Consider the following 26,077-nt stretch of genomic DNA (forward strand, 5'->3'; position numbering starts at 1 on the left):
CCATCAAGGGTAAAAAGATGGGGTTTTCATCATTGGTTTGAGATTATCCCTCTACATCATGTCATCTTGCTTAAGGCGTTACTGTGTTCGTCATGAACTCAATACACTAGATGCATGCTGCATAGCGGTCGATGTGTGGAGTAATAGTAGTAGATGCAGAAAGTATTGGTCTACTTTTCTCGGACGTGATGCCTATATGTATGATCATTGCCTTAGATATCGTCATGACTTTGCGCAGTTCTATCAATTGCTCGACAGTAATTTGTTCACCCACCGTAACACTTGCTATTTTGAGAGAAGCCTCTAGTAAACACTATGACCTCCAGGGTCTACTCCATACCATATTTTCAGCCTTACACTTTTTACTTCGTTGCACTTTCCGCCTTCAGATCTCACTTTGCAAACAATCTTGAAGGGATTGACCACCCCTTTGAAGTGTTGGGTGCAAGCTTGTTTGTGTTTGCGCAGGTACACTGGACTTGACGAGGCCCTCCTTCAGGATCGATACCTTGGTTCTCAAAACGAGGGAAATACTTACTGCTCCTGTGCTGCATCACCCTTTCCTCTTCAAGGGAAAAACCAACGCAAGCCTAGCCTCTGTCAACGTGTCAATTTCTGGTGTTGCTGTCTGTGGGATAGCAGAAGAATTTCTGGCGCCGTTGCTGGGGAGGAAGATCAAGTCAAGGACTCATGCAAGTAGGTGTCGCAAAATCATCTCTTGCATTTACTTTGTTTGCCAGTTGCCTCTCGTTTTCCTCTCCCCCACTTCCCCTATTTGCCTTTTTTCGTTTGCCTTTTTTGTTCGCCCTTTTCTCTCGCTGGCTTTCTGTTCACTTCTGTGCCATGTGCCTTCAATATGCTTGCATTTTCGCTTGCTGAAAATCTAGTGATATGGATCCTCATCCCCTTGCTAATCTCTTTAAGAGATCCAATTATGTTGATCCAATTGCTAGTGAGTTGAGTGCACTTGACTATCTTTATGGAGTTTTGCTTGAGATGCGTGAATCTGAAAATTGTGAGGAAGAAATTTATGAAGTGATTCACGAGGGCTCCTTGGATGAAAAGCATGATTGCAATGGTTTCACTATAAATTCTATTAGTGACAATCATGCTAAAAATATGCAAAACCCTAAGCTTGGGGATGCTAGTTTGCTATGTCCACTACTTGTTGCAATGATCATGAGTGGGGCGATGATTTTTCTTATGATCTTGAAAATTTGTTTAAGCCTCATGATGAATATTATATTTGCAATATTATTGAAAGTGGGTTTGGAGTAGACATGACTTTATTTGATGATAATCCCACTGTTTTTAAAGAGCGTCAACTTTGCATGCATGTGGATCATGAAAAGAATATCCTATGTGATAGTTACATTGTTGAATTCGAATATGATCCCACATGTAATTGCTCTATGTGAGGAAAATATTGTGGTAGAAACTTTCATGTTACCCACTTACCTCTCGTTATGAGGAGATTGCTATTGTCTCTTCCTTCTTCCTTGCATATGATAACTATTGGTTGTCTTGACAATCTGTTTTCCTATAAAATGCCTATGCATAGCAAGTATGTTAGACTTACATGTGATTTTCACATGCTTTCTGATGCTCTCGTTGTGCTTCAATTCTTGTCTTTTGTGTGAGCATCATTGAATTATCAATGCCTAGCTAAGGGCGTTAAACAATAGCGCTTGCTGGGAGGCAACCCAATGAATTTATTTCTTTTTCTTTCTGTTTTGTTGCGTCCACACTATAATAATTCTCTTGTGATTGTGTTTTTGTGTTTCTTTTTGTGTTGAGCCAAGCAAAACCTTTAGGACTAGTCTTGGTAATGGTTGTTTGATCCTGCTGGAAAAAGACAGAAACTTTTCGCTCACGAGATGATTTTTCATTTTTATTCAGAAAGAGTTTTTGAGTTGATTATGTTTGCTGCTGGTTGATATGCCTTTTTCCCAGGCAGTCGTAATTTGTCATAATTATTTAGGTACCAGAAGTATATGAAGTATACAGATTGCTACAGACTGGTCTGTTTTTTGACAGATTCTGTTTTTGTTGAGTTGGTTGCTTGTTTTGATGAAATTATGGTTAGTATCGGGGGGTACTAGCCTTGGAAAAGTGAAAATACAGTAGCCCATCATCAATATAGATGGAATTCAAGTTTTCTACAGTACCAAAAGAAGTGGTTGTTTGTTTTCTTGTACTAATGTTATCACAAGTTTCTGTTGAAGTTTTGTGTTGTGAAGTTTTCAAGTTTTGGGTGATGTTCTCATGGAAAAAGAGATAAGGAGTAGAAAGAGCTCAAGCTTGGGGATGCCCAAGGCATCCCAAGCCAAATTCAACGACACCAAAAAGCCTAAGCTTGGGGATGCCCCGGGAAGGCATCCCCTCTTTCGTCTTCAATCCATTGGTAACATTACCTGGAGCTATATTTTTATTCACCACATGCTATGTGTATTGCTTGGAGCGTCTTGTATCTTAGGAGTCTTTTCTTTTTGGTGTGTCACAATCATCCTTGGTGCACACCTTTTTGAGAGAGATAGACATGCACTCATCGTGATTTTGCTAGAATGCTCATAATGCTTCACTTATATCTTTTGAGCTAGATACTTTTGCTCTTATGCTTCACTTATATCTTTAGAGCACGGCGGTGCGTGATTTGCTAGTTGTCTTATGCTATGAAAGTAGTCCCAGATGTGCTATTTACCCAAAGAGGATGCAAAAACCTCCATCTTCATGTGCATTGAATAGAAAGAGAAGTTTTGATTCCTCTCAATTAGTTTTGAGACGTGGATTCGGTAATATTAAGAGTTATGTTAGTAGGGTGTTGTGAATCTAGAAATACTTGTGTTGAAGTTAGTGATTCCCGTAGCATGCATGTATGGTGAACCGCTATGTTAGGAAGTCGGAGGATAATTGATCTATTGATTGTCATCCTTTGTGTTGAGGTTGGGATCGCGCGATGGTTAACACCTACCAACCCTTCCCCTCGGAGTATCCGTTTAGCACTTTGTTTCGATTACTAATAAAAACTTTTGCAATAAGTATGTGAGTTCTTCATGACTAATGTGAGCCGATGGTATAGATGCTCTTTCACCTTCCACCATTGCTAGCCTCTCTAGTGCCGCACAATTCTCGCCGGTGCACAAACCCACCAAATTCCTTCCTCAAAACAGCCACCATATCTACCCACTATGGCATTTTCATAGCCATTCTGAGATATATTGCCATGCAACTCCCACCGTTCCGTCTCATGACTTGTGCCGTCACTCTCATATTGCCATTGCATGATCGTAAGATAGCTAGCGAGATGTTTCGACGTCATACGCCATGCTAGATCATTGCACATCCCGGTACACTGCCGGAGGCATTTCCTATGGAGTCATCATCATTGTGATCTTTGAGCTGTGAGTAAATAAAAGTGTGATGATCATCATTATTAGAGCATTGTCCCATGTGAGGAAAAAAAAGAGTCTAAAGAGCCCAAAAACAAAAAAAAAGAGAAACGAAAAAAAAAGAAAAAAAGAGGCCTAAGAGCCCAAATGAAAAAAAGAAAAGAGAGAAGGGACAATGCTACTATCTTTTTCCACACTTGTGCTTCATGTTAGCACCATGTTCTTCATGATTGAGAGCTTCTTGCTTTATCACTACCATATGCTAGTGGGAATCTTCATTTTATAACTTGGCTTGTATATTCTAATGATGGGCTTCCTCAAAATTGCCCTAGGTCTTCGTGAGCAAGCAAGTTGGATGCACACCCACTAGTTTTCCTTTTGAGCTTTCACATACTTATAGCTCTAGTGCATCCTTTGTATGGAATACCTACTCATTCACATTGATATATATTAATGGGCATCTCCATAGCCTATTGATACACCAAGTCAGTGTGACCATCTCCTCCTTTTTGTCTCACAACCACCACCACACTCTATTCCACCTATAGTGCTATATCCATGGCTCGCGCTCATGTATTGCGTGATAGTTATAATTTTTTTGAGAATGTAAGAGTGCGAAAACAATTACTTGGCCAATTCCGGGGTTGTGCATGATTTACATTAGTTGTGTGAGGATGATGGAGCATAGCCAGACTATATGATTTTGTAGGGATAACTTTCTTTCGCCTCGTTATTTTGAAAGTTCATGATTACTTTGCTAGTTTGCTTGAAGTATTACTGTTTTCATGTCAATAGCAAACTATTGTTTTGAATCTTACGGATCTGAACATTCATGTCACGTGAAAGAAGTTGCAAAGGACAACTATGCTAGGTAGCATTCCACATCAAAAATTCATTCTTTATCATTTCCCTACTCGAAGGCGAGCAGGAGTTAAGCTTGGGGATGCTTGATACGTCTCCAACGTATCTATAATTTTTGATGGTTTCGTGCTATTATCTGGTCAAACTTTGGATGTTTTGCATGCCTTTTATATATATTTTGGGACTAACTTATTAACTCAGTGCCAAGTGCCAGTTTTTGACCCCTTTCAGAGGAGATTTTGAAATGGAGTCCAAACGGAAGAAAATCACCGAAAAGATTTTTTCTGGAACGGAAGAAGATCGGGAAGCTTGGGAGCCAAGGCAGGGGAGCCTCAGGGGCCCCACAAGCCCCCACCCCGCGGCTAGGGGAAGGCCACGCCATCCAGGCTTGTGGGCCCCCTCGGCGCCCTTTGCCCTAGGTCTTTCGCCTATATATTCCCATAAATTCCCGAAAAAATTAGGAGATCATCGCAATCACTTTTCCGCCGCCGCAAGCTTCTCTCTCCGCAAGATCCCATCTGGGGCACGTTCTGGTGCCCTGCCGGAGGGGGGATTCGGACACGGAGGGCTTCTCCATCAACACCATGACCTCTCCGATGATGCGTGAGTAGTTCACCATAGACCTACGGGTCCATAGCTAGTAACTAGATGGCTTCTTCTCTCTCTTGGATCTTCAATACAAATTTCTCCATGATCTTCATGGAGATCTATCCGATGTAATCTTATTTTGCGGTGTGTTTGTCGAGATCCGATGAATTGTGGATTTATGATCAGATTATCTATGAATCTTATTTGAGTTTCTTCTGATCTCTCTTATGCATGATTTCATATCCTAATAATTCTCTTTGAGTTGTGGGTTTTGTCTGGCCAAATAGATATATGATTGTTGCAATGGGAGAAGTGCTTGGTTTTGGGTTCATACCGTGCGATGACCTCACCGAGTGACAGAAGGGGTAGCGAGGCACACATCATGTTGTTGACATCAAGGGTTAAAAGATGGGGTTCTCATCATTGGTTTGAGATTATCCCTTTACATCATGTCATCTTGCTTAAAGCGTTACTCTATTCGTCATGAACTCAATACACTAGATGCATGCTGGATAGCGGTCGATGTGTGGAGTAATAGTAGTAGATGCAGAAAGTATCTGTCTACTTGTCTCGGACGTGATACCTATATGTATGATCATTGCCTTAGATATCGTCACGAGTTTGCGCGGTTCTATCAATTTCTCGGCAGTAATTTGTTCACCGACCGTAACACTTGCTATTTTGAGAGAAGCCTCTAGTGAACACTATGGCCCCCAGGGTCTACTCCACACCATTTTTTCAGCCTTACACTTTTTACTTCGTTGCACTTTCTGCCTTCAGATCTCAGTTTGCAAACAATCTTGAAGGGATTAACAACCCCTTTGAAGCGTTGGGTGCAAGCTTGTTTGTCTTTGCGCAGGTACTCTGGACTTGACGAGACCCTCCTTCTGGATCGATACCTTGGTTCTCAAACTGAGGGAAATACTTACTGCTCCTGTGCTGCATCACCCTTTCCTCTTCAAGGGAAAAACCAATGCAAGCCCAGCCTCTGTCAACGTGTCAATTTTTGGCACTGTTGTCTGTGGGATAGCACACCACCACCCCAATGCGTGAGCCGCCGGCGCAACACAATGATGGTGGTTGGGGTTGGCACCCTGAAGCTCTTGTGGAGGAACCTGCCGCTCCAGATCAAGACCAGGAGTCTATGGTTGTTGATCAACCAACTTCTTCTGACTCTGTTCAGGAGATTGTGGTGGTTGATCCTCTACTGGCTACTGCTAATGCTGCTGCAGAAGATGATGCGGCGGGAGAGGAGGCGGCTGATGATGATGTTGTGGATGCTCCCGCCGCTCCTAATGTGGGCAATGCTGATGTGGAGGAGGCTGCTGAAGACTTGGCACCTCAGGAGGAGGATGCTGCTGAGGACGAAGCTGAGGATTTCAATCCTGTGGCGACTGTTCCATACCAGCAGCCCCTGTTGCAATCTGATCAGCTCTTGATCGGAGCAGTTCGGGTGGCCTATGGTCCTCCGCTACCGCCGGTTGTGTCTTGGACACACTCCTTTCAAGCGCTAATGGGGGTTTTCACCTCCAAGCATGTTCCTAGTCACCTCACCATGCCTGCAGCCATGCCAATTGTGCTTCCCACGTGCTCCTGGTCATTGGCTTTTGATGAAGAGAGCACTGAACCTCACATCGTCTACCTCGACAACAACCCTGTTCCTGCCCCTAAGGTAACAACTTCATCTGACAGCATCTCTGCTCCATCAGGTGAACTATTCTCCTTTGAGACTCCGGCTGCCCTGAAGCGGGGGCCATGCAAGAAGGCCACGCCCATTGTGGACTCCTCGGTATGTTGCTGTACAAGGGGGTCAATCAAGAGGGATGGTTTCAAGTCGGTGCTGCAGGAGCTTCCGATGCATGTGCCGAAGAAGGGTAAGCCACAAGCAAAACCCCTAGACACCCCCGAGGTTCAAGCAGCGCCATCTTCATCTCATGCGGAGGCTCTCCCACCTGCAACTCCTCTACGGGTTATTCAAGCGGTGGGCCAAAGCCTTGGCATTGGACCGGAGAAGCTGTCACAGGATCATCTTATGGAGGATCCTGATGTTCCTAAGCCTGCACCTACTGATGATTGAACTACGTCTCATGTATCTATGTTCTTATTACTGTCCGGTTTATTTTGCTACCCCTAGCTGTGTTTCTCGGTCGTCAGAACTTTGGATGAGTGGGTTATTATGTAATTCCGCTTTTACTTCTCTACATACTTGCTATGGATAGTCGATCTACGAGAAGCTGGTGTGTTATTTGTTGGAATGTGCGTGGTTTAAACTCTGATTCACGACAAAGAGCGGTTAGAAACAAAATTGATGAAAGCATGGCTACGGTTGTTTGTCTTCAAGAAACCAAAATGCAACATATTGACTTTCAGCTTGTTAGGAGGTTTTTCCCCAAAAGATTTGATCAATTTGCTTACATCCCCTCGCGTGGCGCCTCTGGTGGTTTGATCACCCTTTGGAGCTCATCAGTTTTAACTGGCACTCTGGTTGAAATGCAGAATTTTGGCTTAATTGTGTCATTCATCTCCAATCACACATCGGAGGCCTGGACTCTAGTTAATGTATATGGCCCTTGTCAAGGAGAAGCTCGATACCAACTTGTCAGTTGGCTATATAATCTTAATATTAATGCGAATGCTGATTGGATGGTGCTTGGAGATTTCAATTTCATTTGATCCCCTTCCAATAGAAATCTCCCGGGTGCTGATGTGAATGACATGCTCATTTTTAATGAGATCATCGGCCACCTAGGCCTTCTAGAATTGACCCTCAAAGGTAGGTCTTTCACTTGGTCCAAGATGCAAGACTCACCCCTCCTGGAGCAACTGGATTGGTTCTTCACTTCTGCTAACTAGATATCATCCTATCCCATGACTCAAGTCCTGCCTTTAGCAAAGTCTGCATCTGATCATGTTCCCTATGTGGTGACAGTCAACACCTCATACCTAAATGTAACCTTTTCAGGTTTGAAAATTATTGGGTGGAGATGGATGGTTTTCTGGAATGTGTACATCAGTCTTGGCAGACCCCTTCTAGGAAAGGCCACATCTCTGCCATCATCATGGATAAGTTTAAACAACTGAGGCAGGCCCTGAAGAGATGGCAAACTGGTCTTTCCAAACTAGAAACACTTATTACTAAGTGCAATCAGGTGGTGTTCTGTCTGGACGACCTTGAGGAGCTCAAACCCTTTTTAGACCTGAAGCTAATTTTAGGCTGATTGTTAAACTACATCTAGATCATCTGCTGCATTTGCAATTCTTGTATTGGAAAAATAGAGCTACCATCAGGTCCATTAAGGTGGGAGAGGAAAACACTAAAAAAAGTCATGCCATGGCTACTGAAAGATACAGAAGAAACTCCATATCATCTCTTAGGTTGGAAGATGGCTCTATTATCACTGATCATGAGCAGATTGCTGGATGCTTTTGGTCTTCCTTCAAAAACAGAATGGGGTCTTCTCAAGGAATCAACTTGGCATTTGATCTCCAATCTCTCATTCCAAGAGTGGACGTGCTTGATGTTTTGACACTGCCCTTCACCCATGAAGAAATGGATAGGACTGTCAAAGAAATGCCCATTGATAAGGGGCCTGTTCCAGATGGTTTCAATGGTCTTTTTTCAAGAAATGCTGGCATATCATTAGTTCTGATTTCTATCAGCTTGCAGCTGACTTTCATGCAGGGATTGCCAAGTTGCAAAATACGAACTCCTCCTACATCACTTTGATACCCAAAAAAAAGATCCCCTGAACAAGTTGGTGATTTCAGGCCTATCTCCCTGACTGGGATGGGTCTTAAATTCCTCTCCAAGATGATTGCCAACAGACTGCAGTTGCATATCATGAAATGTATCCATCAAAATTATTATGGTTTCATCAAGTCCAGAACCATACAAGATTGTGTTGGATGGACCCTGGAATATTTGCATCAATGTCATCAATCCAAACAACCAATTGTCATCCTCAAGCTTGATTTTGAAAAGGCTTTTGACTCTCTGGAACATGAGTTCATATTTCAGATCCTCAAGTACAAAGGTTTCAATTCTAAGTGGATTTTATGGACAAAGCAGCTGCTCAGTTCTGGTTCCTCCTCTGTTCTTCTTAATGGAGTCCCTGGTAAAAAAAATATGTGCAAAAAAGGGATCAGGGAGGGAGATCCCATGTCCCCTCTACTTTTTGCCATTGCTGATGATTTTCTCCAAACATTGGTCAATCAGTTGTTGCATGATGGCCTCATTCAGCTGCCAATACCCTGTCATGACAAAGATTTTCCAATTGTTCAATATGCACATGACACCCTCATCATTTTGCCTGCTGTTGAGTCTCAGCTACTAGAGTTCAAAAAGATGCTCCTGCTTTTTTCCCAATCCACAGGTCTTCAAATAAATTATCACAAGTCTGCTTTGCTGCCCATTAACATTGATCAGGGACAACTTCAAACACTTGCTGACTCTATTGGTTGTAAGGTTGGATCTTTACCTTTCACCTATCTTGGTTTGCCTGTGGGGACAACAAAACCAAGAATTATTGATCTAATGACCTTGGTTGACAATATGGAAAGGAGACTTTCTGCTAGCTCCTATTTCTTGGCTCAGGGAGGGAGATTGCAATACCTAAATTCTACCTTGTCCTCTGTTCCCATATTTCCCCCCTGCAGTTTGTATCTACCACCAGGGATTCTTAAACAGTTGGAAAGGATATAGAGACAGTGTTTGTGGAGGAAAAAAGGACAAGACCATGCCCCTTCGCTTGCTACTTGGAACTTAGTATGCATACCAAAGATGAAGGGGGTTTGGGCATTATGAATATGTCTGTCCAGAATGAAGCCCTGTTGCTTAAACATGCAGACAAATTCTTGAACAAGGTTGATATACCATGGGTGCACTTAATCTGCAACACATATTATCATACGACAGTTCCTCAGAGTACCACCCTCTGTGGCTCCTTTTGGTGGAAGGATATCTGCAAAAAACTGGATAACTACAGAGCTGTCACATATGTACAACCCAACAGGGGAGACACTTTTCTCTTTTGGTCTGGCTCCTGGGAAGTACGAGACTCTACTCTACCTCTAGCTATTCGGTTCCAAAGATTGTTCTCCTTTGTCATTGACACTTTCTACACTTTTGAGGAAGTGTTCAAGGCTCACCAAGCTGGTACTTTGATCAATATGTTCCATCTACCTCTATCTGACAGGGCTCATCAAGAGTTGGATTCAGTCACCTCTTTAATCGAGAAGCTTGATAATGATCCAACCTGCAAAGATATCTGGCTGTGGAATAGTGATGGTAAATCTTATACTGCCAAAAAATATTATATTCATGTGCACCTGCCCATTATTCCCAACCCACTTCTTGGATGGACATGGAAAAGTTGTTGCACAATGAAAATCAAGATGTTTGCCTGGATGCTCATCATGGACAGGCTCAACACATAGGACATGCTGGCAAGAAGGCACTGGAAGGTGTCTGAGTCACATCTTTATATTCTTTGTCATGCTAGAATCAAAGAGGATAGAGATCACCTCTTCTTTAACTACCTCTTTAGCAGCAGGGTTTGGACTTATCTCCAGATCTCATGGCAGGGTAACTCTATGTGGACCACTTCACTGGCAGCCAAAAGGGAGTTTCATCATCCTTTTTTCACTGAAGTTGTGTTTAGGACCTGTTGGAATACTTGGACAGTTAAAAATGCCAAGATCTTCAACCATGAGAGACCACGCTTCAGTAAATGGAAATCTGGTTTCCTTCATGATATATCCCTTTTAGCGCACAGGATTAAGGCTAGTTTTAGGGATGATCTACTTAAGTGGATATCTTTCTTACCTCCTTGAGGTTTGTACACTTCTCACACCCCTCCTAACTTGTACATCCCAACCCCCTCTCATGTACATATAATCTGTTTATGGAATAAAAGAAAAGTTGTGGGGTGTTTCCCTACAGTAGCTTGTCAAAAAAATGCTTTCCACCAAATCAATCTCTCCGGCACATGCATATTCTATGAGAGGGTGATTTTGTGTTGAGGAGACTATCTTTAGAAGCACAAGAGGAAAGAGTTCATTGATCTACCACATCTATTACCTTTTGGAGGGTGGTGCCTCCTATATTGGTTAGGTGTTGTAAGTGCATCTAGTGGCCCTTAGTGATTTTGGTGCTTTGAAGACTTATAGGTTAAGAGACTGATATGTTCGTAAGTGTACGCATGCTCTATAAGTTGCTGAGGAGTTTGAGTTATTCGATGGAAATCGACCCCTCAAATGTATGTCTTCGGATGAAGACTTTGGTCATTCCTTGAAGACCTCGATCGCGAAGAAATTGATATTCCTCATGAAGATATTGAAGATGAGGAATTCGCTGTGTCCCAAAGAAAACACTCTGAAGACTTTAAAGCTTGAATATTTACTCTTTCAGTTTCATTTTTTCTTACTAGAGTCATAGCAACACCGTACTGTTAAAGGGGGTCGAGGTAAAACTATGGAAAGAATTTCCTCATGATGCTCAACCCAAACCTACATCCACCAAAGACTCAAACTGAGGAATAGGAGAGACATGAGGACTTTCACAGTTGAAAGTTCCGACCGTTGCCGCGCCACGCGCCACTTGTCACAGCTCTTATCCACCCAACGGTCATACTATTAAAGGGGATTTATGTCAAATAATGTCGGGGTGCTCCCATGCTATAAATATCCGCCCCCACAACCACTAGCTGGTTGGCTGCTCCATGAGAAATTGACACTAGTCATTTAGAGCAACCCAAATTCCTCAGAGCCTTTAGGTGAAAATCACCGAGTGAGGAAATACCCCAAAACACCCAAACCCAAACCAAAACCCAAGTGATTGAGCATCACTGAAGAATTTATTCATGTGTGGAACCAATGCTTGTTACCTTTGTGGATTGTGTATCCTCCACACGGTTAGGAGTCATGGTCTAGAGCATCCAGCAGTCAATTGTGGACCGTCGGGTGACCGAGTTTGTGACGGTTTGGAAATCCCGACATGACTTACCACGAGTCTGGTTCAAGGACTGTGTGTCCTTATCTCAAGGAGAATGCGTAGGGACTGTGTGTCCCGGGACTGTGTGTCCTTTGGTTTCAATACCAAGCCGCTCCAAACCAGATGTACAACTATCACAGCAGTTGGAACTGGGTCATCAACAACTGTCTTCATCAAGCTACTGGTTCTATTTCTTCAAACTCTCTCATTTCCTCAATTGTATGTTGAAGACTTTCATGTGTACTGTTTGAAGAATTTGACTGAAGACTTTCTCTGAATTTCCTCAACCGTGAATTCTTCACCTAAGTTAATCTTCACCTGCTTATCCTATACTTGTGACCTGTGCAAACCGAATCTCTGAAATCTCGTTGAGTACTTTGGTATAGAAATTTTTGCGCTCCTAATCTAGTTCTATTTCCGCTTCACTCAGTTCATGACTGAGGACTTTCCTCACTAGGAATGTTCTCAGTGATGTAATTGTAAAAATCGCCTATTCACCCCCCTCTATTCCATATAACGCACTTTCAATTATTATCAGAGAAAGGTACTCCCTTGTTCTGTGTGATTTTGGTTTAATCGCGTGGAGTTTTAGTTATGTCGACCGCAGGTATGATCAAGGTTAATGCAGGATGTCCTACCTTCGAAGGAAAGGACTTCCCCTACTTGAAGACCAAGATGCAAATGGATCTTCAAGCAATTGACAATGATCCCTCGTACATTGTGGAAAATGGTATTCCCTCCATCACTGCTACTATCTGTGCTGCTGATGTGAACAAGTTCGACGAACTTGACTCGCAAGCGAAGAATATCATCTGTGGCCACCTGCGGAAAGATCAGTATGGCAGAGTTAGTGCTTTGGGCACAACAAAGCTTATCCAAGATAGGTTGGCCAATGTCAACGAGGGAGTCTCAACACAGCGTGACTCTCATGTCGATGTTCTTCGCAATCTCTTCAATTGCTTCAAGAGGCTTGACAATGAAAGCTTCCAAGATACCTTTGATCTCCTCACTGAGATGTCAAATGAACTCCAAGCACTGGGATCTAGAGACATCACTGACCATGAAGTTGTGAAGAAACTACTATGATCTCTTGATCCTTCGTTTGACACACTGATTCTGATGATACAAGAACAAAGAGACTACAAGATCCTTGATCCTGCTGATATACTTGAGAGACTCAATACTCATGAATTACAACAAGAAGAAAAGAGAGATATGTATGGACCAAGCTACTCAAGATCTTGTGCACTGAAGGCTACGGCTATTTCCTCATCTGAAGAAAAATAATCTGATTCTAGTCTTGGTGACCCTGAAGAACTAGCACAGGAACTTACTATGCTCGCGAGGAAATTCCAGAAGTTCACAAAACGTGGCCAGTTCAGAAAATCTTCAAGAAAAGATATGAGCAAATCTGAATCTTCATTTGAGGACTACAAGAAAAGAACCTGCCACAAATGCACGAAATTTGGTCACTATATTGTTGATTGTCCTCGCTGGGTGAAAGAATCAAGGAAGAACAAATACAAGGATGAATGTTCTGATGACTCGAAGAAAAAGAAGAAATCTTCAAAATCCTCATCTTCAAAGTCCTCATCGCACAAGAAGACCAGTTTCAGAAAGGCTCGGGCACTCATTGGCAAGGAAATGGATTCTGAAGAAGAATCCGAGGAATGTGATGAAGAGGAACGTTCTGAAGTGGAGTGAGAGTCTAGTGTGGCAAGTCTTGCACTAGCTACCACATTCATCAGCAAGTCAATCTTCAACCTTGAAGAAAATGACAATGCCATTTACACTGATGAATATGCTGATGACTTCGCTCCAACCTATTGCTTCAGAGCAAAAGGTTCAAAGGTACCAAACCACACTTCATCCTCTGATTCTAGTGAGTGTGAACGTGATGATTATCAAAAACCCAGTTACTATAAACTTTCCAACATTGCCACTAAGCAAGAAAGTGCCATTTAAAAGCTTTAGAAACTACTAGACAAAAGCGATGATCTGTTGAACGATGAAATGAATCGTACTCAGGTCCTCACTGAAGATGCTAGAAGTCTTTAGTCTAGATTTGATAGTCTTAAAGATTATTACAGCACACTGTTGGATGATCATAAGAAACTTTCCTATGAATTTATTTGAAGGAAGCTTGATCTTGAGAAGTTAAGAATGTCTCATGATGATTTTCGAATTGAAAATAATTCATTCCTTGCTCAACAGATCAGTACCGCTCAGGTTGAATTCATTCCACCATTTCTGAAATGCATCAAGCGTGAAACTGCTAATTCTTTACCAGAATCATCAAATGCTTCTATCGCTAGAAATTCTTCAATTGTTCTTATGGTATGATGATTCTTCACTTGAGGAAACCATAAATGTTACTGACGGTAATGCAAGATTGATGGAATTGTATGTGACAGGCATATACAAAAGTCTCAAAGGGCATCAAAACCTTTGCGATGTGATCAAAAAGCAGATTCTGAACAGGATCCTGAGGAAAGAATGCATTGCCTTCGTGAGGAAATTGAATGTTGATGGATCATACTGGAAACCTGAGCAGTACCCAAAAACCTCATGGGATGCTGCTAAAGGCCCTCCCATTGATCCATCTACTCTAATAGGCTTTGCATGTGAAATGTCCTATTCCTCTAATGAGTCTTTTGGCTCCAACTATAAACTGTACAAAAGTCAATCTGGTGAAGTATTTGCTCGATATGTTGGAACTAACTGCAGGAATGGACCTCCCGTGAGGAAAATCTAGGTCCCCAAAAGTTGCTTGGAAAATCTCCAGGTGAATGTCCTCATGACACCAGCAGTGAAGAACCAGAACCCCAGATCAACTTCCTTAGGTGGACAAAAGTCTTCATGAGGATCAGATTCCTCAAATGGGCAAAATTATGGTCGTAATCGCACTAATGCTTCTGATATGCAGGGAAACTACAAGGGACGTGAACATGAGCATTATTCCTCAAATCATTATGTTCATATGACCTCAAAGAATTTCTCTACCTATTCATTTGATTACTCTAACCCCCCTAATGTGAAAAGAAGTGCATTAGATTCAATGCCTCCATTCTCATATGGTGCTCGCAGGATGAAAAACTCTTTGCCACCCCTTCAGATGTGGGTGGTGAAGAAAACAAAGCAATCACTTCTGCATGTCAGGTTTCTACATTAAAGTCATCATGTGAAGAAGTTGCTCGAGACTTGAGGAAATTGCTTTATTGGACGCAAGCTAAAACATGATGAAATGAACTAACATTTCACACGTCCTCAAATATACTGTTTGTGATGAAATTCTTATGTGATGAAATTGATATCATATTCTTCAAATCTGAAGCATATGAGATGGTAAGCTGTACTAATTCGTTTGCAGGATGACAAACCCAAGAATACAGAGTGGGTTCTTGACAGTGGTTGCACAAATCACTTCACTGGTGACAAAATTTTATTAATGAATATGCCACTCACTCCATCACCACTGAAGCAAATCACTTACGCTCATGAAGGTAAAAGCAAGTTATTGGGACTTGGTAAAGTGGCTATCTCCAAGGACCAACACATGGACAAATTCATGTTTGTTGAGTCCCTTGGGTTTAACCTCATGTCAGTCTCAATTCTTTGTGATCTTGATATGATTGTCATCTTTGGAAAATATAGATGTGTAGTCATCATGGAATCTGACAAATCCAAATTCTTCGAAGGCTTTAGGAGAGGAGACTTGAATATTGTTGATTTTCCATAGGTCCTCAACCAGCCACATGTTTAGTAGCAAAAACCTCAGAAGGCTTGTTATGGGATCGACGACTTGGTCATGCAGGCATCAGGAATTTGCACACACTAGCAAAGAGGAAGCATGTCATCATCGTAGAATCCGTCAAATTCCTCAAGGACCATCTCTGCGGTGCTTGTGAGTCTGAAAAAATAACCAGATACAAACACTCCTCAAAGATTATCATGACAACTACTCGTCTGTTTGAGTTACATCACATGGATCTGTTTGGACCTACTAATTATGCTACTCTAACCAATGCATCATCCTTATATGGCTTTGTCATCGTTGATGACTATTCTCGCTATACTTGGGTACACATTATTTTGTACAAAACTGAAGTGCAGGAAGTCTTCAAACGATTTTCCTCAAGGTCCTCGACGAACTTCGACGTCAAGATCAAACACATCAAGAGTGATAATGGGACAGAATTCAAAAATACTGGTCTTGATGATTATCTTGATGAACTTGGTATTACTCACGAATTATCTGCCCCTTATACTTCTCAATAGAATGGCGTCGTTGAACGCAAGAACATGACTCTCGTTGAAATGGCACACACTATGATTGAAGAATATTAGACACCTCGTCGGTTTTTGCCTGAAGCAATCAACACTGCTTGCCACATCATCAACAGGGTATATCTTCACAAATTCCTCAAGAAAACCTCATATGAATGCCTCACTAAAAAGAAACACAATGTAAGTTATTTTAAAGTCTTCGGTGCAAGATGCTGGATTAGAGATCCTCACCATAGCTGAAAGTTTGCACCTAAAGCACATGAGGGTTTTATGCATGGTTACGAAAAGGACTCGCACACCTACAGAGTCTTCAACACCTATCACAACAAGGTTGTTGAAACTGTAGATGTGTTGTTTGATGATACTAACAACTCGCAACGAGAGCAACTGCCTCTTGTGCAACATAAATTGACTCCTGAGGAAGCTATTAAGCATAAGGCTACTGAAGATATCATTCCTACTGAGGAACAACCCCTTTTTGAATAAGTCGTCCCCAACACTGATGAAATTCAAGCTGGTGCACGTGAGGAAAATGCTATAGATAAAATTCCTCAGCCCAAACAAAGTCTTCAACCAGCTCATCCAAGGATTGCAAATGAAGTAGAACTTGAGAAAATCCTTGATGACATCAATGCGCCAGGTACTCTCACTAGCTCAAAAGCTGCACATTTAGTTAACTTTTGTGGGCATTCCTCTTTTGTGTCTATCAGAGAACCCTCAAAAGTTGCTAAAGCCTTCATGGAACCAGAGTGGATTCAATCCATGCAAGATGAACTTCTTCAGTTCAAACTAAATGACGTATGGGAACTCGTCAAAATACCAGATCCTTAGAAGCACAATATCATTGGCACCAAGTGGATCTACCGAAACAAGCAAGATGAGGATGGTTAGGTTGTGAGGAACTAGGCACGGCCTGTAGCCCAAGGCTACACACAGGTTGAAGGAATTGACTTCGATGAAACTTTTGCACCTGTTGCTAGACTTGAAGCTATTTGAATATTACTTGCTTATGCTAACCATCACAATATTAGTCTATGTCACATGGATGTGAAAAGTGCATTCCTCAATGATAAGCTTGAGGGAGAAGTATATGTTGCTCAACCCCCAGGTTTTGAAGACCCGAAGCACCCTGACAAAGTCTTCAAATTCAAAAAGGCACTCTATGGCCTCAAGCAAGCCCTTCGGGCGTGGTATGATACATTGAAGGAATTCCTCATAAAAGAGCTTCAAAACCGGTTCACTTGATCCTACTTTTTTCACAAAATCTTATGACAATGAACTATTCGTGTGCCAAATATATGTCAACAACATTATTTTTTCTTGTACTGACAAACATTACAGTGACGAATTTGCCTATATGATTGGTGAAGAATATCAAATGTCCATGATGGGGGAGCTAAAATTCTTCTTAGGTCTGAAAATTCGTCAACAACGCAATGGCATCTTCATATCTCAAGAGAAATACCTCACTGATGTTCTGAGGAAATTTGTCATGCATGAATTCAAAGGTGTCAAGATTTCTATGCCTACCAATGGCCACCTCTGCACTGACAAAAATGGTATAGATTTTGATCAGCAGGTATATCGTTCTATGATTGGCTCTTTATTGTACCTATGTGCATCTCAGCGAGATATTATGCTTAGTGTTTGCATGTGTGCACGTTTCCAAGAAAAACCGAAGGAATCACACCATAAGGCCGTGAAACATATTCTTCGATATCTAGCTCACACACCAACACTAGGATTATGGTACCCCAAGGGCTCAAATCTTCACCTCGTTGGATATTCTGATTCTGATTATGCTGGTGACCGTGTGGATTGCAAGTCAACATCACGCACATATCATTTCCTCGGAAGAACCTTAGTCTGGTGGTCCTCAAAGAAGCAGAAATGTGTATCGCTCTCCACTGTTGAAGCTAAATACATTGCTGGTGGATCTTGCTGTGCTCAATTGCTATGGATGAAGCAAACCCTCAGAGAGTGCAATCAACATGAAGAATGTGCCCCTCTACTACGACAATGAGAGTGCAACCAAGATCTCCAACAACACAGTACAACACTCAGAGAACAAGGGTAATGAGAGGGTAATATCAACATACAGATTCATCATCATTTTCTTTGTGATCATGTACTCAAGGGTAATATCATCATCGACCATGTGAAGACTGACGGCCAGCTAGCAGATATCTTCACAAAGCCCTTGGATGAGAGAAGGTTTTGCAAATTATCATGTGAGCTAAATATCCTAGCATCTTCAAATGTTTTGTAAACATGCACACATGCTAACACTTATGCAAAATTGATGACTAAGATCTGCAACACACAAAGTAACAATTTTCTTCGATCAATGAAGAATATCACTCTAAGTGTAAAGAAAATAATGAACAATTTGGTTCTAACGGCCCTACGATCATTGTACGCGGCACCTGAAATCATCATTCTTATACGGTTCGTCATGCCACCACCAATCTTTGACATTCTTCAAGTTGGAAATCCTTCAAAGTTGAAACTCTTCAATCTAAGACTTTTCAGAAATTCCTCAAAATTTTCAAATCTTCAAATTCTTCAAAATATTCTGTGATGATCTTCAATATATATATTATAATGAGTTTTAAATGTCCTCAACAACATTGAGTTATTGCTAAGTCTTGAATTTGGTATTTCTTCTAAGTGAATGTGATCAGACCTGACTCCCCTCTATGCTAAGCCCAACCGAATCTATTCTCAATTCCTCATATGCATTCTGTTGGATACTTGTTCAAAATTCTCACTAAGTCCTAGTCACCTGAGGACTTTGCAACAAAATCCTCAAAACTGAAAAATTAATTTTAAACGTTACCACTATAACCGCACCCACTACTCACGTTAGGATAACCATGATATCCACCGATTCGATCGTGGGTAGCACGTGTCATGCGGAGATGAAGGGGCAAGGGCAGTTCTGTCCGAAGTTTTGTGCTTCAGACCGTTTTCACCTGAGCTATATATAGTCCCTGACCCCCCCTGAGTAAAAAACTCTTCCTCCCTCTCGTCTCCTCCGCTCGAGCTCAAAACCTAGCGCCCTCGCTAGCATCCTCGTCGCTGGTGAGGAACAACTGCACTGCCTCGACCTCGCTGACGCCAGACTCACGCCGACTACGGAACATCTTCCTCGACCGCCGCCGTAGCAGTCTTCAGTCGCCAAGTTAGGGCACTCAAGATCTGAGCCAAATAACTCCCTTTTTACCTCCTCAGTTCATCGTGTTCTTCATACAACATAACTAAAATCATATTTTACCATCCTGTTTGATCCATTTATTCTCTCTGGATTCGTGAAATCAGTTTTTCCTCAGGGAATCTGTCAGGTATGCACACTTATGCCTAGAACACGTGATGAATTTCACTAAGCCCTTAAATTCTTCACGAGATTTCTCAATTGTGTAAATTATTGAACTCCACAACTCTAGAACCCAAGATCAGAATGCTTAGTCAAATTCCTCAACTTAAGAATTTTTTAATTTCCTCTAATCTGAGAACGCATATGACTTCTCCAAATTCTTCGAACCTATACTCTATTCACTAGTACAAAATGTCAGCTGATGAATCACTAGGTTCTCATCAACTTAACTTATTTGCAGCATTTCTTGAAGAAACATTACCTGTGTTCTCACATTTGTCAAGAATACAAATTCCTCAGCAAAAACCTCAGTTGAAGAAAATGGAGGAAGACAGAAAATAGAAGGGTGGCAAGAAACTGGAGCAAAACACTTCTTTTGAGATCCCTGAGGAGATATATGCCAAGTACTGCACGCCCGATGAAGTAATAGATGGAAAAGAGACCATTGCTAAACGCAAGATAAGGCTTCAAAGGATTGAATGCACATCGGCTAATTAGTGGAAGGAATACATATATGTCACTCAAAAATATGCCAAGAAGTTTGCCCTCAAACCTCCTTGAAAAAGATTGCCACTAAGAGACCAACAAGCAGCACATCCTTCAAGCGTAGCCACCATTGAGGACTATCGTGATGAAAAAGATAAATATTTGTCTAAGTTTCAAAAAAAGGCAAAAGCTGTTGTCACAATGTTTAATGAGGATTCTGCTGCTGCACCAACTGCTGCCACTTCTTGTGCTGCTGAGGCTTCTGCTACAGAACAACCTCGGAAGAAGGTCCGGATGAAGAAACCAGGTCTCCTGGCCAAACCGTCAACCACACTGTCGAAAGAGCAAATTCCTTAGGAAATTGCAACAACAGCTGCGAAGTCCTCAACTGCAGCAAAGTCTTCACCTCCTGTGCAGACACAACTCAGTCATCATCAAATAGAAAATCCAAGTTCCTCTGTACCATCTACCTCAGGCTCAGCTCCAAAATCTTCACCTGGTCTGCTGAAGACAAAGATGGCTGCTGGTAGAGGTACAAGGCCAAGCCCAAGCAAGATTATCAACATTCCTTGTGTATCCGAAGGAAGTGAATAATATGATGATGAAACTCTTCAAGCCATCATCAGAAACAAGCAAGAAAGGGTTGCACAAGCTACTGGGAACACCATTACCCTCACACTGGATCCGGAAGTACTACTGAATTTCATCGACCTTTGGTATGAGGATCCAAACACACCAACTGATGACTTGAAACTTCCACATGGACTTAGTCGCATGGTTACTTCATTCATCAATGAAGGAAAATGGAAGGACCAGCAAGCGAAACAAGCTTAGGTTGTGGAGGTTAAAAAGGAGAAGTACTTGAAGCAAAACATCCTTAACGTGACGCCTTAGAATTTTGTTTCGACTGAGGCAGAGTTGAAAACCCTCACTCACAAATACACTAGTCTTCATGCAGACCGCAAAGGTGCCAAAGTGAAGTTTGTCCAAGCTGCAACTGATGCAATTGATGAATACAATAGTAGGGTTGCTGCTCCAAAGCAACCAACAAAACCTCAGCCAACCTATACTCTGCAACTGGCTGATGAAGATGAAGATCTAGCTGCTGATGAAATTACTCAGAACATTACAACTGAAGAATCTGCAAGGCCTGACACTGCTAAAGTAATGGGTGATGAAAATGTTCCTTCAGCAAAGTCTTCAAAGGTGAAGAAAGTGACTCTTCCGTCTGCATCATACGTGAAGAAAAGAAAAGCTGCTGAGAAGGAAGCCAAGAAGAGAAAGGCTTCAACAACTTCAAAGTCTTCAGAGGCAAAACGCATGAAGACTATGTCTACCACATCATCAGCTCCAATGGATGCAACTCCCGTCAATGTTGCACCATCGTATTGTTCCATTTGGTGAAGTGCACATCATTCTGGAACAGGATGTGGAAATGGATGATAATCTCTTTGCTGCATCTACACCAATAGATGAGGAAATTCAAGAAGATCAAATTCCTCAAGTCTCAACACCTCCTCGACAAAACCCATAAATGACCGCTGAAGAACAGAAGGGCGATGAAGACATTGGCAACAAAACACCTGTTATCCATGATGCGTTTTGGGAAAAGGCTCACCCAAACTGGCAAATAACCACCCAAATTCCTCAAACTCCTGCTACCACTGAAATTCTGACTGGCTCTGATGAAAAGAGCACAGATGTGAAATCAGCACGTGACCAAGAATCAGCTGCATAAACTGAAGAAACTGAAAAGGAAACTACAACACCAGAAACTGCATCTGCTCCCTCGAAATAGCTAATTCCTCAAGCTGAAGAACAAGCTCCTCATGAAAATGTTGAAACTGCAATTATAGTGGTAAATCCTGAAACTGCAATTGTGGTGGCCAAAACTTCTCAAGATGAACAACATCATAATCTTGAACCAATGCCGCATCAACCATTCTCAAAGAGGCCAAAGTTCCTAAAGAAAGAATTCTGTGATGAACATCATTTCTTCACTGGAGAAAATACTTATGATAGGTTTCATATCAGGCACAGAAAGTTCTGAATCAGAACTCAACTTAATTACTATGCTTCTGTGTTTTGTGGGAAAAGGAAGATATTTCATCACACCCACATTCCTCATTGTGACATGGAGGAAATTCCTTGCTTCACCCCAATACTAAGTGTTCTTCATGATGCAGGTCTATTGCCATTCTGCACATTTATTGGTGACTGGAATACTGACATTATTCATCAGTTCTATGCCACACTGCATATCTCTGGTGACCCCAAAGACATCAACTTGTGGGTCTTGGACTAGATGACACATCACACTCACTACAAAGCTCCAACCATAGAATTGCTTCAAGCGCTTCCTATCTCAATTCCTTCAGAAGATGCAGTCAAACTCTATGATAAACGAGAGCTGCCAAATCATCAAATGGAAGTCCTCATGAAACTTTTGGCTCTGGGCCAACCTCCAAGGATTGGATTCCCGGTGAAATACTTTAAGTATGTACCCAGAACTGTTTACAGAATATTGGCATATTCCATCACACCTATCGAAAGGGCATGACAAGAAAGGAGATGTTGTTGGAATCATGAAGATTATCCTATTCAACGTCATTCATGGCATCAAGATGAACCTTCACGATTTCTTCTTGAGGACTTTGGCTGATAATGCCTTGTCACCTTTGAGCTGAAGGTTTATGCGCTTTGGATCATGAGATTCATCAGAAACAGATCCGCCATCAACTACCAAGCTGACTATCAGAATCACCTTGGTTATCTGCCGCCTCTCAAGGTCATCGAGAAATCTTTTGAACTAGTTGAAGGCAAAGGCAAGTTAGTTATTGGTGAAGGAAATCGACCCTTGGATGGTCAATTTCGCAAGGCCGCCTCTTATTTCTCATACGATAACACTTCCACTCAAGAATCTGATGGCAGAGCAAAGCCTTCAAGCCCAACTTCCCCAAGAGTGATGACTAACATAGAGCTTCTCCTCAGTCTTCACTAGAAAGTCGATCACAATCACAAGTGGGTAAAACACCAGTTTGGTTCCATTTTGAAAACCCTGAACGAGACCCAAGATGTTGTGAAGAAAAATCACTATTATCTTCATGAGGTATTTGATCGCACTTGGGCGATATTGTCTCACTTGAAGACTCCACAAGAACTTGAAGAATTGGAATTCTGTTGCGACTTTGACTGGTCATGGCCAGCTAAGAAGATATTCATGTCTATTCCAGTTCCTGACTTGGTGGACATCTCATTTTTTCATTCTGCACTGCTGATTCCGATGAAGAACTTGAGGATACTGCAACTGGCCCAACAAGGAAGTCTGACTTGAAGACTGCTCGCGCCTTTTCCTCAACACATAGGTGAAGTTCTTCATGGGCGTTAGTCCTCAGTTTCATCCTTTTTCGTCATCATGTATTTCAAGTTCCTCATACTATAATTCAAATGCATGCATGAATTACAAGATACAGGGGGAGATCTCCATGATATATATCATCAATGTGCATTTGCTATTTAAAGCAAATTCCTCAAATCATGCACATCTTCTCGGGGGGTCTTTGTATCTTACATTTGAAATTCCTCAAACTTAGTACTTACACTCCATATTATTATCCCCGTTGAAAACTTAACCTATTTGTCATCAACCACCAAAAAGGGGGAGATTGTAAGAGAATCTAGTGCCCCTTAGTGATTTTGGTGGTTTGAAGACTTATAGGTTATGAGACTGATATGTTTGTAAGTGTACACATGCTCTATAAGACATTCCTTGAGGACCTTGATCGCGAAGAAATTGCAAAGAAATTTATATTACTCATGAAGATATTGAAGATGAGGAATTCGGTGTGTCCAGAAGAAAACACTCTCAGGACTTTGAAGCTTAAAGATTTACTCTTTCTGTTTCATTTTCTTCTTACTTGAGTCATAGGAACACCATTGTCGGATTTTGGGTTCCACAAAACCCTAAGGATTCGAACTCAGGGGCACGTACGAAGATCTCTCGCGGGCTCGCCCCACCTAACTCGCTACTCGTCGAGGACGGCAGAAAACTCACTCGATGGTGAGGAACACACGAAACATGGCAGTTTACCCAGGTTCGGCCCCCTGAGAAGCGTCATACCCTATTCCTGCTTTGGTGGATTATCTCTCGTGAAGGTTGGTGGATGAACTAGTACAGTGTTCGAGGGCCTCCGGAGGCTGGGTGGCCTTTGTGTGGTGTCGGTGTGCGAATGAATCCCTCTCCTCTATGAAGTAACCTACTCTCTATATATAGTGGCGGCCCTGGTCCTCTTCCCTTATCGTTTCGGCGGGAAGGAATCCCAGAACGGCCAATTTCCAAGTGGGGACGGGGAACATGCTTCCCCTGTCCAAAAGTGGTCTTTGTGTGCAAAGTGGCTGCCAGTCCTTCAGGGACGGGTCCAGCGATGACGTCCATCTTGCCGGTAGGCGGCGGTGGCCTTGTTGCACCAGAACGGAAACCTTTGGAGATGCTTTGGAAACCAGCATGCGTCCTTGCCCCCCTTTGCACTAAAGCGGAAACTACTCCATCCTGTTGTCTGCTGCTCGTGTGTCCTTCCCCTGCATCATCCTTGACTCCTGAAGCTGGGCCCTGCCTCGGAATATCCACCGCTCCGGAGGGGTCCTAACGAGCCCCCCTGCGCGTCTTGATGCCGCCCCCCTCACAAAACTTGGCCCCTCGCGAGGGCCTTGCCTTGGGTGGTACCGCGTCCGATAGTGCTTGCTTGGTTAAGTGGGCCAGCCCTGGGCCACAGGCAGGTAGGTCTGGGTACCCCCATTCCCAGAACGCCGATAGTTGCCCCCGGGCCCAAGGCGCGCTCTGGCTGGCTTCTCGATGAAGTCTTGAGGGCGTCCTGAAGTGTCGCGGGCCCTAATTACCAGCGGGCCAGGCGACACACGTGTCCAATCGCGATGCAGCAATGCTCTCGCTCCTAGAGGCGTCCGGGGCACGCCAGACCACGATGACACGATCTCCAAGAGTCGTGTCAGCCATCATTGTTTCTCATTGAATGGCATCGGCACGGCCAACCCGCGTCCGACGGGACGTGACCGCTCGGTTGTCAGTTGAGGCGATGTGGGCGGCAACGCGCCTGTCGGCCCACCTCGCGGCAACCGAGGGGTGTGCGACCCTCGCGTTCCCACAACGCTTGGTGGCCGCAGTTTGCCTATAAATCTGCCCCGCCCGTGGCAAGGGGGAGCCACTGCGATCTTGAGCTTCCTCCTTGCTTCCTCTGCTCTGCCGAGAAAAACCTCTTCTCCCCTTCGCTTCTTTGTCTTCCATGGCGTCTCCAGGAGGCGACCCTGGCAGGGCGAAGCGCGCGGCTCCGTCTACACCCTCATCTGCCCCCGGGAGTAGTGGCGGAGGGCCCTTAGTGTCGCCGCGTGTCCACCATCGCTGGGCCCTGAGTGATGAGTCAGCCCCTCGTCTGCACCTCCTTCCTTGTTGTCTCGTCTCCTGCTTTGTCGTTGATCCTCCATTTTCTCCAGAGCGCCCACAACCAAGAAGCTCAAGCTAGGTGAGCTTTAGGAGCAGGCGCAGGGCGTGCAGGCTCAGCTCGAGAGTGCCGATGCCGCCCGCGAGGGCAAAACGGAGGCCAAGGCGGAGTTGGCGTCACTGCAGCGGAAGGTCCACGAGGCGGCTGATGCCATTTAGACCGCCCAGGACCAGGCAACGTACGCCTGGATGATGGCGTCCCAATGGCCAAGCAGTTCCAGGACATCACCGGCCGGGTGGCGGGCGCAACGCGCCAATTCGTGGGGGATGCCCCGGCGCTGCCAAGGGTGAACAACGACGGGGGATACCTCGCCTTCTTCTAGAAGGTGGTGGAGACGCTGGAGGCCCGCGTATCCCGTGTGGAGGAGGAAAACATGTCCGACATGCACGAGCTTCTGGGCCTTGCCTTGACGCTCATCTTCTCCAACCCGCTCCACGTCATCCCGGAGCTCGATCTCCAGTGTGTCGTCGAGCCGGTGCCCGCTGAGCCCCGACGTCTTCTCCGGGACGAAGTGCGCCCGCACGTAGAAGCTCTGGTGGAGCGGTATGTCCGGGTGCCCGCCTCCAGTGAGGAGGAGGGATCCCAC

The sequence above is a fragment of the Hordeum vulgare genome, chromosome 1H (assembly GCF_904849725.1).
Source record: "Hordeum vulgare subsp. vulgare chromosome 1H, MorexV3_pseudomolecules_assembly, whole genome shotgun sequence".
Taxonomy (NCBI): Eukaryota; Viridiplantae; Streptophyta; class Magnoliopsida; order Poales; family Poaceae; genus Hordeum; species Hordeum vulgare.